Source organism: Pelobates fuscus, chromosome 4, assembly GCF_036172605.1.
Source record: "Pelobates fuscus isolate aPelFus1 chromosome 4, aPelFus1.pri, whole genome shotgun sequence".
Taxonomy (NCBI): Eukaryota; Metazoa; Chordata; class Amphibia; order Anura; family Pelobatidae; genus Pelobates; species Pelobates fuscus.
In genome coordinates, this window is record NC_086320.1 from 139940747 (window position 1) to 139954012 (window position 13266).

Genomic DNA, 13266 nt, shown 5'->3' on the forward strand with positions numbered 1-13266 from the left:
GCGTTTTGGACAATTTTAACAAAGAATACTTTTTTATCAAGGATATTCTCAGAGACTTTTTCTTCACTTGATTGGTCTCCTACACATTGCACAGGGTCAAAGTTTACTCAATGATGACGAATAGGGGGCGGACCGAACATCGCATATGTTCGCCCGCCGTGGCGAATGCGAACAAGCTATGTTCGCCAGGAACTATTCGCTGGCGAACTATTCGGGACATCTCTAATTGCTACATGCTCTTACAGCAGTGAAACTAGTTATAGCAAGAAATTGAAAATCACTTATCCCGACTGGCATATAATTAAAACTCAACTCTGTTACCAACGGAAGATGGAACAAGGTATTCTAACTCCACCTAATATAAAATCTCATAAATGGATAAAAAAAAAAAAAAATACAACTACTCTTAACCTGCTCTTTGATTCCTTGGAGCCTCGCATGTCCTGGGTCTACATTTTCCCCTTCTGTTCCGCAGAGGGTTGTTTTTGTTTTCTTTTATCTTAATTGTTGTGGGGGTTGTTTTTTTTTACTTGTTTTCTTTTATCTTGATTGTTGTGGGGTTTTTTGTTTTTTGTTTTTTTACTTGTTTTCTTTTTTATTTCTCTAATTTATGTATTGTGTATGCTCTATGTTCCAAATTATACATTATTACATATTAGGAACTCACAAGCTTTGCATTAATTGGGATTTTCTTCATTAGATTATCAGTCTTATTAAGGTGCCATCAACCGATATTGCTCTGTCTGTTTACAAGTTTCCCCTTTTATAATTCCTTAAATATAATCTCATTTGCTGCTTAAGTGAGTTCCCTCTGCTCATAATTATTCAAATTTGATATCAGTGCTTTTAATGTATAAATTCCAATAAAGATGAATTGAAAGAAGAAATAGATTTGTTAGAAACAAACTTTCCATAAACAACAGTAAAGCTGTTACTATGGTATTTGGAACAAAGGCTAAACTTCTAAAACTTCTAAACGTAGAATATGCATTAAAACAAATCACATACTAATCAAACCGCTGTCTTCTGCTATAAATACCTGGAAATGTTGCTTGACCTACACCTGACATTTGGTCTGCAAATTGATTTACTGACATCCAAATTATAAACCAAACTACTAAGAGCATTTATAGAAATAAATCCTGACCAAATCTTTTAATTCAGACATGCATTGTTTAGCAAATGCTAATTCTAATTATTGAATATGGGTGCATAAGCTATACTTTTGTATCTTGTATCTATTCAGCAAACAGAACACTTTGTTTAATTCTCTATGCCATTTTCCATTTCAATGTAAATAAACTACCCTCCACTGAGACATAGTGGTAGAATTGCACTTCAAAGCAAGTGCCTTAACTTAACCCCTTAAGGACTGAGCCAAATGTACACAAAACATAACGTAAACAAAACCTGGAATTTGACTATATGTCTGTTCAACCATAATTCACCTCTTTCGTATTAAGTGCACCCATACTTATTATATATCATTTTATTCAGGGGAAACAGGGCTTTCATTTAACATCAAATATTTAGCTATAAAACATAATTTAATATGAATTAAATGTAAAAAAAAAAAAGGCAGAAAATACGATTTTTTTTTGTTCTACATGAACTTTTAAGTGAATGTCATAATATTGTTAGCTTTTACTGCAATAAAATCCATATATTTGTATTCATTCAGCGATGTCTCACGTGTAAAACAGTACCCCCTATTTACAGGTGTTATGGTGTTTTGGGAAGTTACAGGGTTAAATCAAGCATGTAACATTTTAAATTTTTTTCACATTGAAATTCGCAAGTGTTTGTCCAGTGTTTGTGACCAAGTGGCTACTAAAAAAGACTGGGCATACTCCATTTGCAATACCTTGGGTTGTCTATTATTGCAAATGGTATGCCATCATGGGGGTAATTCTTATTCCTGGGCTACCATATGGTCTCAAAGGCAACGTAACCAATCTAGCGAATTTAAATGTGAAAAAACTGAAACACAAGCTTTATATTTGATTCTGTAACTTTTGAAAACACCATAAAACCTGTACTTGAGGGGTACTGTTATACTTGGGAGACTTCACTGAACACAAATATTAGTGTTTCAGAACAGTAAAACGTATCACAACTATTATATCGTCAGTGTAAGTGCCATTTGTGTGTGAAAAATAAAACAAACGTCATTTTCACTGATGATATCATCGTTGTAATACATTTTACTCTTTTGAAACACTAACATTTGTGTTCAGTGAAGTCTCCCAGGTAAAACAGTACCCCCCATGTACAGGTTATATGGTGTCTTGGAAAGTTACAGGGTTAAATATAGTGCTAGAAAATAAAATTCCCTGGACTTTCGGCCTGGGTTGTCCGACAGGTCCTGCAAATTGTAATTAATAAAATGACCTAATTATGTAAAAATATTACATAAATATATACATAGAATTACTATATATATTTATATATTTATATATATCTATATATATATATATAGATAGATAGATATATATATGAAACATGGGGGATGGTTGCACTCACCTGAACATGCTTAAATGGGGTGCTGCTGGGGGCCATATTATACAATAAACAATACACAAGATCCAGCACACACTCCTATCTACTAAACAGCAACTTCAATGTTGTCAGATTTTATATTAGTTTTTAAGTTTTTTTTCAAAAACACCTAATCTAGGCAAAAAAAATATAAAATAATGGGGATTTAGTTACATTATATGATCATACATTGCATAAGCCTGCCACAACGTCAATGTACCCCATCTTTGGCAGGTCCTACTCTCACAGTCTAATGTCTGCTCTTATGAGATTACCCACTTACTTGGGAAAAAATTCCATCTGAGGCTCTCTGCAGTACAAGGCTAAATAGGGACCTGAGATGAGGCACCTGTAACAGGGAGGGGTGCAAAACCAAGGAGTTGGCTAGACTCCCAAATATATATATATATATATGAAACATGGGGTGTATTGTTTATATATATATATATATATATATATATATATATATATATATATATATATATATATATATATATATATATATATATATATATATATAAAACTTTTTCAGATACACTAATACACACATTCACAAGAACACGCACTGATGCACATATCAGCACATGCACAAATAGACACACTGACACACATGCATACACATACAGATCCACATACACAGACTCGTGTGAACACGACACACATAAATACACTTACCTTCTCTCCAGTTCTCTATATGGCTGTGTGCCCTTCATATGGCTTCCCCCAGGCACTGTTGAACAAAGCTGCATTTCATATCGGAATCCTCCAGCAGTACCAGCACGGCCGAGTGGGACCTCATAAAATCCATAGGCACAGGGCTCCCCATGGTCTACTGTGGCTGTGGTATGTTTACACCAGCTGCACCACTGATAGTTCAACACCAGCTACACCGCTGGTAGTTCATCAGTGCTGGAACAGGGTAAGTGACAGAATGTGTTTTTAACCCATTCTACACTGCAGGGGGGGAGGGGGGCTTGACTGGGGGGGGGCACTATATGGAGCTATAGTGCCAGGAAAACAACTTTTTTCCTGGCACTGTAGTCTCCCTTTAAGTAGTAACCAATTGCATGTGTTACTAATACCAAGGATTTATACACAATATAGTTACCACAGCCAGCAATGTGAATGAACTATGCCAAGATGGACTATTGGTGCAATATCATGTTATGTATGGACTGTTGGGCTTTGTGTGTGTGTGTGTGCGTGTGTGTATGAGTTGCGTATTGTGATGTGTGCAGTTCACAGAAGAAAAAAGCTAACCGCACACTGAAAGCCTTGTGGATAATTTTCAAATTGCTCTGCTCCAGCTCACACCGATGACACTTTTAGGTTTTGAAAAGAAGCAATTACTGAATAAAAAGCTAAGTACTATTATATATTCAGAGTACACCTCTACTATTTGGTTATGTGTTTGGTGGCAAATTGCTTGTGAGGGTACAATTTTGGAGTGCTTCATATTAGCTACTCTCACTTTGATTATTAGAGGACTTCTGCTGTTTACTTTCTGGATTATTTTAATCTCCAATGAGTTCATCCTTTCACCCAAATCCTGCAGCTCATGCTGTAATAGAATAAATCAGCTTGAAGTGTGGCCCATAAATTCTGTAGAAGAGCTTGCATATTTTTCTTTTGAAACAGGATTGTCCTTGTATAAGCAGTGAGAGTAATCGATGTCTAAGGAACATCTTAAAATAGTTATGGTGCAGTCCTTTCTGTCCGCTTTTTGAGCTTCAGAGGTTTTTGAGGGGGACATATCAGGTTCCACAAAGCAGTACACCACCACACCAGATCCAACAGAGAAAATATGGTCTCTGCAAAATCGGAAATCAGTTGCTAATGGGCTCAATACTCATCCAGAAGGCATGTATTCTTCATGTGTCCGCTCGTGTTAGAGGTTGACTACGCCACCACCACTCTAGGCAATAGATACTTGCAAATATTTCTGGATGGGTTTCCCAATTGAAAGCAGCTTTCATTGCTTCTTCTTATTTACAGTGATGCATTTTAAGATGAAGGAGCTTGAAGGACAACAGAATCCTATTTGTGTTACCTAGATGAGGTACTGCACTATATCTATGTAGTACGGAAACTCTTCAATCCTGAAAAGTATTGGGATTCAGGGGAAGGCTGGATACATTTGCAAGATGGCACCAATTTCTGATTTAAAAAAGAAATGTTAGTGTTTCTGGCAGTGACGTGGGCAAGATCATTGTTCCAAGGGCCATGCCTGCAGATGAACTTTGACCACTCTCTGTAAATCAGAGAGGCTGTTAAGTAAAAAAAAAAATCCCTGCAGATGAACTGTTTTGAAGGGTGTTGGAATAATGACTTTAGAAACTAAAAACATACAGTAAAAGTCTGCTCCCAAAATCTGAATTTTCTTTGAATAGCAGTGTAAAATATACCAGAAAATCAATCAAGCAAGGAAAATAAATATGTGCACTATGCCAATTACATATCAGAAAAATAATGTCTGTTATATTACTGATACACATTGCACAGTCATATTCTTTACACGGTATTAAATAACCTCTTCTACAAATTTTGCAAGCAGCATGTATTTATTTTTAAAATGTTATGTGGATATATTGAATAGAGAATAAACCCTCGTAACACTAGAGCACCCACAATGCAACTAAAGGTTTATTGCCCCATTGAGCTAAGCCCATGTTGAAAAGTTTTTTTTTCCAAACATCTACATTTAAACAAGTCTACAAGCTACATGTTTACATGTTTTTAGATATTGCATTGAAGACCCATAACAATGATTTTTGACAATTGCATTAACAAAAATGTTTACCAAAATGAATATCTCCTCATAGAAGACCTGTTGCCAGAGTAACACAACTCAATTTAGAAAGTCTATCCTTATAATTTAAACTTTCCATGCTTAAATTTATCAAGTTGCCTTTAACGGAAATAGAATTATTTTCCATAGTAACTTTATACATTTGGAACTGACTGAAAATGTAAAGTCTTATCGAGGATTTATAAAGACGCCATGTTAGATTCTGATTACATGCACTGTTTACATATGGAGCTGCCTCAAGCAAAAAGCAGAACAAAAAAAACTACTTTTGATGTATTGATAACAAGATTAAAAACAGAGCCATGTTTTTTATATACTAGCAGCAATGACAGTAAAGAACAGTTCAATCATCCATCAAAAAGAAATATAACAACATAAACCACTTCACCCACAACAGCACAAATGCTCATGTTAATACAGGTTACCAAACCTATGTAATTTAGGCCTTAGAGCAATACTAAACTTCCCATTTGCTTGAGTGTTTTTTTAATCCTGCAGAGGAAATTATTGAACAATATTGCCAAATGTTACCTTTCACCATGAGAAAAAATGTGGAAATGAGAGAGTAACATTAAATCAATCTACTCTTTATTTCATATTACATCAGTAAAAAAACAAATAACATCATTGGCAAATGAGCAGCGGACATTTTAAAACTATGCATAAAGAGGGGGGAAGGAGAAAGATATACCACAAGCCTGAAACTTGAACGTGTTTCACGTCTACACCGGACATTGTGTCAACATCTGTGGAGTGCAACATTTCATTAAATTATACATTTTCCTTTAATTGAGGTTTCTCTTTTCTGCACAAGCAAGAGAATATACAGAGACGCTTTGAGACTTATTTTCTTGCCCATTATGGAAAACCTTTTGTTGCAGCTTCCAAATGCGCGGAAGCAGTTGATTTTATTTTTTGTACATGGGATGGGGCCTTTCTAGTGATTGGACAACAATGGCTGCCCAGTCACTAGTTGTAAAGTTTACTGGACATGCCCACATCTGCTGTATGGCAGTTGGTGGCATAGGGAGGTAAAATACCACCCTTTTAGAAATATGGGAGTCTTAAAGGACCACTCTAGGCACCCAGACCACTTTAGCTTAATGAAGTGGTCTGGGTGCCAGGTCCAGCTAGAGTTAACCCATTTTTTTATAAACATAGCAGTTTCAGAGAAACTGCTATGTTTATTAATGGGTTAAGCCTTCCCCCAAATCCTCTAGTGGCTGTCTCATTGACAGCCGCTAGAGGCGCTTGCTTGATTCTCACTGTGAAAATCACAGTGAGAGCACGCAAGCGTCCATAGGAAAGCATTGTAAATGCTTTCCTATGCGACCGGCTGAATGTGCGCGCAGCTCTTGCCGCGCGTGCGCATTCAGCCGACGGGCGGAACTGAGGAGGATCGGAGGCAGAGATCTCCCCGCCCAGCGCTGGAAAAAGGTAAGTTTTACCCCTTTTCCCCTTTCCAGAGCCGGGTGGGAGGGGGACCCTGAGGGTGGGGGCACCCTCAGGGCACTATAGTGCCAGGAAAACGAGTATGTTTTCCTGGCACTAGAGTGGTCCTTTAATGACCTCCATAGGCTTTTTATTTCTTTAGTATTTTTTTTGTTCACCTTTTAAATGTGGTGGCTGGCTTGCAAGTTCAACACCATTGAGATGTGCAAAAAGACATCATATAGAGAGATGACACAAGTTAACCTGCTTAAGGACACAGCTTAAGGACACAAGCAATTTTTGCATCTTTTGCTGTTTGTGTTCAACCGCAATTTACATCTCTATAATCTATTGTAACAACACATATTGTATACCGTTTTTTAGAGGACAAAAAAGGCTTTAATTTGATATCACATATACATATATAAATTCTCATTAATTATAAAAAAGGCCAAAATTAATTTGTGTGTTTTGATTTATAGCGTACATAATATGTCTAGGATTTCAGCCTATTTTGAAAGATACAGGTCATAAAAGACAAAGACTAAAATAAAAAAAAATAAAAAAAATTCAATGTGAAACAATTTTAGAAGTTGGTATGTTTGTCTTGTAAGTTTAGTAGCCATCACTAAAAACAAAATTGCCACACAAAAGTATATATTTATATAAAGTAGACATCACAGGCTATTTACCTAAGGTTATTTTTACACTTTTTACGTAGCCATTTCATCGCTAATCTCTTTTTTAATGTGTATTTCACAAGGCTGGTGTGTTCTATTTCTGTACAGAACCCCATATTGTGTTCAGCTATATCTTCTGAGTACAACTTTACCCCCATTGTATGCCTTAGGCACTATTCTGTGAAACTCCAATGCCATAAAATAGACAAGGCTATTTCAGTTTCAATGGCCATTGGAGGGATGCCCGCCTGCCAACGTCAAGGCAGACCCCCCTAAGCGGGTCCTAACACTGACCCTTCAGCCTGCTTCCTTGAGCTTCTGGCAAAGATATCTCTAATGAGACAGAAAGGGGTATTTTTTATATACACCCCTTTACTTATTAACCCTTAATAGGGAACACATGGGATGGGTAGCAGCATTGTAACCAGGCTGTGTGATACAAAGTAAATACAAATACAAAAAGAGAAGTCCTGCGCTTAAGCAGCTAGGACTGCAACACACATCAGCCCCAATATATAGTAAAAACCAAAGAAAAGAAAATGTTACTTGCGCTTTCTCCTTTAATCCCTATGTATATTTAGACAAATGGAGGTCAATGACCTCCATTTGTCTAAATATACATAGGGATTAAAGGAGAAAGCGCAAGTAACATTTTCTTTTCTTTGGTTTTTACTATATATTGGGGCTGATGTGTGTTGCAGTCCTAGCTGCTTAAGCGCAGGACTTCTCTTTTTGTATTTGTATTTACTTTGTATCACACAGCCTGGTTACAATGCTGCTACCCATCCCATGTGTTCCCTATTAAGGGTTAATAAGTAAAGGGGTGTATATAAAAAATACCCCTTTCTGTCTCATTAGAGATATCTTTGCCAGAAGTTCAAGGAAGCAGGCTGAAGGGTCAGTGTTAGGACCCGCTTAGGGGGGTCTGCCTTGACGTTGGCAGGCGGGCATCCATCCAATGGCCATTGGAGCAACTAAATGACCTCCATTTGTCTAAATATACATAGGGATTAAAGGAGAAAGCGCAAGAAACATTTTCTTTTCTTTGGTTTTTACTATATATTGGGGCTGATGTGTGTTGCAGTCCTAGCTGCTTAAGCGCAGGACTTCTCTTTTTGTATTTGTATTTACTTTGTATCACACAGCCTGGTTACAATGCTGCTACCCATCCCATGTGTTCCCTATTAAGGGTTAATAAGTAAAGGGGTGTATATAAAAAATACCCCTTTCTGTCTCATTAGAGATATCTTTGCCAGAAGCTCAAGGAAGCAGGCTGAAGGGTCAGTGTTAGGACCCGCTTAGGGGGGTCTGCCTTGACGTTGGCAGGCGGGCATCCCTCCAATGGCCATTGGAGCAACTAAATGACCTCCATTTGTCTAAATATACATAGGGATTAAAGGAGAAAGCGCAAGTAACATTTTCTTTTCTTTGGTTTTTACTATATATTGGGGCTGATGTGTGTTGCAGTCCTAGCTGCTTAAGCGCAGGACTTCTCTTTTTGTATTTGTATTTACTTTGTATCACACAGCCTGGTTACAATGCTGCTACCCATCCCATGTGTTCCCTATTAAGGGTTAATAAGTAAAGGGGTGTATATAAAAAATACCCCTTTCTGTCTCATTAGAGATATCTTTGCCAGAAGCTCAAGGAAGCAGGCTGAAGGGTCAGTGTTAGGACCCGCTTAGGGGGGTCTGCCTTGACGTTGGCAGGCGGGCATCCCTCCAATGGCCATTGGAGCAACTAAATGACCTCCATTTGTCTAAATATACATAGGGATTAAAGGAGAAAGCGCAAGTAACATTTTCTTTTCTTTGGTTTTTACTATATATTGGGGCTGATGTGTGTTGCAGTCCTAGCTGCTTAAGCGCAGGACTTCTCTTTTTGTATTTGTATTTACTTTGTATCACACAGCCTGGTTACAATGCTGCTACCCATCCCATGTGTTCCCTATTAAGGGTTAATAAGTAAAGGGGTGTATATAAAAAATACCCCTTTCTGTCTCATTAGAGATATCTTTGCCAGAAGCTCAAGGAAGCAGGCTGAAGGGTCAGTGTTAGGACCCGCTTAGGGGGGTCTGCCTTGACGTTGGCAGGCGGGCATCCCTCCAATGGCCATTGGAGCAACTAAATGACCTCCATTTGTCTAAATATACATAGGGATTAAAGGAGAAAGCGCAAGAAACATTTTCTTTTCTTTGGTTTTTACTATATATTGGGGCTGATGTGTGTTGCAGTCCTAGCTGCTTAAGCGCAGGACTTCTCTTTTTGTATTTGTATTTACTTTGTATCACACAGCCTGGTTACAATGCTGCTACCCATCCCATGTGTTCCCTATTAAGGGTTAATAAGTAAAGGGGTGTATATAAAAAATACCCCTTTCTGTCTCATTAGAGATATCTTTGCCAGAAGCTCAAGGAAGCAGGCTGAAGGGTCAGTGTTAGGACCCGCTTAGGGGGGTCTGCCTTGACGTTGGCAGGCGGGCATCCCTCCAATGGCCATTGGAGCAACTAAATGACCTCCATTTGTCTAAATATACATAGGGATTAAAGGAGAAAGCGCAAGAAACATTTTCTTTTCTTTGGTTTTTACTATATATTGGGGCTGATGTGTGTTGCAGTCCTAGCTGCTTAAGCGCAGGACTTCTCTTTTTGTATTTGTATTTACTTTGTATCACACAGCCTGGTTACAATGCTGCTACCCATCCCATGTGTTCCCTATTAAGGGTTAATAAGTAAAGGGGTGTATATAAAAAATACCCCTTTCTGTCTCATTAGAGATATCTTTGCCAGAAGCTCAAGGAAGCAGGCTGAAGGGTCAGTGTTAGGACCCGCTTAGGGGGGTCTGCCTTGACGTTGGCAGGCGGGCATCCCTCCAATGGCCATTGGAGCAACTAAATGACCTCCATTTGTCTAAATATACATAGGGATTAAAGGAGAAAGCGCAAGTAACATTTTCTTTTCTTTGGTTTTTACTATATATTGGGGCTGATGTGTGTTGCAGTCCTAGCTGCTTAAGCGCAGGACTTCTCTTTTTGTATTTGTATTTACTTTGTATCACACAGCCTGGTTACAATGCTGCTACCCATCCCATGTGTTCCCTATTAAGGGTTAATAAGTAAAGGGGTGTATATAAAAAATACCCCTTTCTGTCTCATTAGAGATATCTTTGCCAGAAGCTCAAGGAAGCAGGCTGAAGGGTCAGTGTTAGGACCCGCTTAGGGGGGTCTGCCTTGACGTTGGCAGGCGGGCATCCCTCCAATGGCCATTGGAGCAACTAAATGACCTCCATTTGTCTAAATATACATAGGGATTAAAGGAGAAAGCGCAAGTAACATTTTCTTTTCTTTGGTTTTTACTATATATTGGGGCTGATGTGTGTTGCAGTCCTAGCTGCTTAAGCGCAGGACTTCTCTTTTTGTATTTGTATTTACTTTGTATCACACAGCCTGGTTACAATGCTGCTACCCATCCCATGTGTTCCCTATTAAGGGTTAATAAGTAAAGGGGTGTATATAAAAAATACCCCTTTCTGTCTCATTAGAGATATCTTTGCCAGAAGCTCAAGGAAGCAGGCTGAAGGGTCAGTGTTAGGACCCGCTTAGGGGGGTCTGCCTTGACGTTGGCAGGCGGGCATCCCTCCAATGGCCATTGGAGCAACTAAATGACCTCCATTTGTCTAAATATACATAGGGATTAAAGGAGAAAGCGCAAGTAACATTTTCTTTTCTTTGGTTTTTACTATATATTGGGGCTGATGTGTGTTGCAGTCCTAGCTGCTTAAGCGCAGGACTTCTCTTTTTGTATTTGTATTTACTTTGTATCACACAGCCTGGTTACAATGCTGCTACCCATCCCATGTGTTCCCTATTAAGGGTTAATAAGTAAAGGGGTGTATATAAAAAATACCCCTTTCTGTCTCATTAGAGATATCTTTGCCAGAAGCTCAAGGAAGCAGGCTGAAGGGTCAGTGTTAGGACCCGCTTAGGGGGGTCTGCCTTGACGTTGGCAGGCGGGCATCCCTCCAATGGCCATTGGAGCAACTAAATGACCTCCATTTGTCTAAATATACATAGGGATTAAAGGAGAAAGCGCAAGTAACATTTTCTTTTCTTTGGTTTTTACTATATATTGGGGCTGATGTGTGTTGCAGTCCTAGCTGCTTAAGCGTAGGACTTCTCTTTTTGTATTTGTATTTACTTTGTATCACACAGCCTGGTTACAATGCTGCTACCCATCCCATGTGTTCCCTATTAAGGGTTAATAAGTAAAGGGGTGTATATAAAAAATACCCCTTTCTGTCTCATTAGAGATATCTTTGCCAGAAGCTCAAGGAAGCAGGCTGAAGGGTCAGTGTTAGGACCCGCTTAGGGGGGTCTGCCTTGACGTTGGCAGGCGGGCATCCCTCCAATGGCCATTGGAGCAACTAAATGACCTCCATTTGTCTAAATATACATAGGGATTAAAGGAGAAAGCGCAAGTAACATTTTCTTTTCTTTGGTTTTTACTATATATTGGGGCTGATGTGTGTTGCAGTCCTAGCTGCTTAAGCGCAGGACTTCTCTTTTTGTATTTGTATTTACTTTGTATCACACAGCCTGGTTACAATGCTGCTACCCATCCCATGTGTTCCCTATTAAGGGTTAATAAGTAAAGGGGTGTATATAAAAAATACCCCTTTCTGTCTCATTAGAGATATCTTTGCCAGAAGCTCAAGGAAGCAGGCTGAAGGGTCAGTGTTAGGACCCGCTTAGGGGGGTCTGCCTTGACGTTGGCAGGCGGGCATCCCTCCAATGGCCATTGGAGCAACTAAATGACCTCCATTTGTCTAAATATACATAGGGATTAAAGGAGAAAGCGCAAGTAACATTTTCTTTTCTTTGGTTTTTACTATATATTGGGGCTGATGTGTGTTGCAGTCCTAGCTGCTTAAGCGCAGGACTTCTCTTTTTGTATTTGTATTTCAGTTTCTATAGTTAGGATTTTCATAGATTGATTTGACGGGCCTATGTCTCTATTTGTGGCATTATAGCAGTTTAAATGTTATAATAAACCCACAAAGGTCTTCCATTTGAGAAAGCAGACATCCCAGGGTATATGGTGTATATTGTTTTAAATGGTTTTTATTGTAATCACAATGTAAATACTTAATCAAACATGTTACTGTAAAAGCATATGGTCGCCTATGCAGAGGCGTATATATCTAAACAGGTAAACTTAACAGGAACAGTTATTTTAATTAAGCAGGTGTGTACTCTGTGAACTTAAAGACATATTGTCTGGGCGGGTTGAACATGGTTTGGTTTATCCTGTTTCCCCTTCTGGGATCATTTAATTGAGCTAACTTTTTGATTGTATTCAGAACAGTAAGCAGGCTTCCCACGCAAGGGATTGTGTTAAAATTATGTGTATCGTATGGAGAAAATGGTACAGTGCCATAAGTTTGCTACCATTTCCTCCTGTCATGTCATTAACAATGCCTGTTTTGTCTTCTTGTCATGTGTTACGTTTGTGCCGTACATGGTAGGTATGGCTCTGGTAGGAAATGTGGCTTTGTGTGAATTAGGTTTTGTTACACTTGCGGGTAATGGCTTTCATAAAACATGTTTGAACTAGTACTACTACTTTGCCTGCGCAGAAGCTCTGTGAATCTAGCAAGCGTAGCGGTGCATATGCCTACGCAGAGGCTTCGGAAAGTGTTACATTGCAGTATCGTAGGTTTGTGTGTTGGGGACAAGAGGTGCCCTATGAGGTGTGTTTCAATGTCCTATCCATTTTTTTTTTTTTCTGTCTCTGTGTGTTGTCGTCATGTG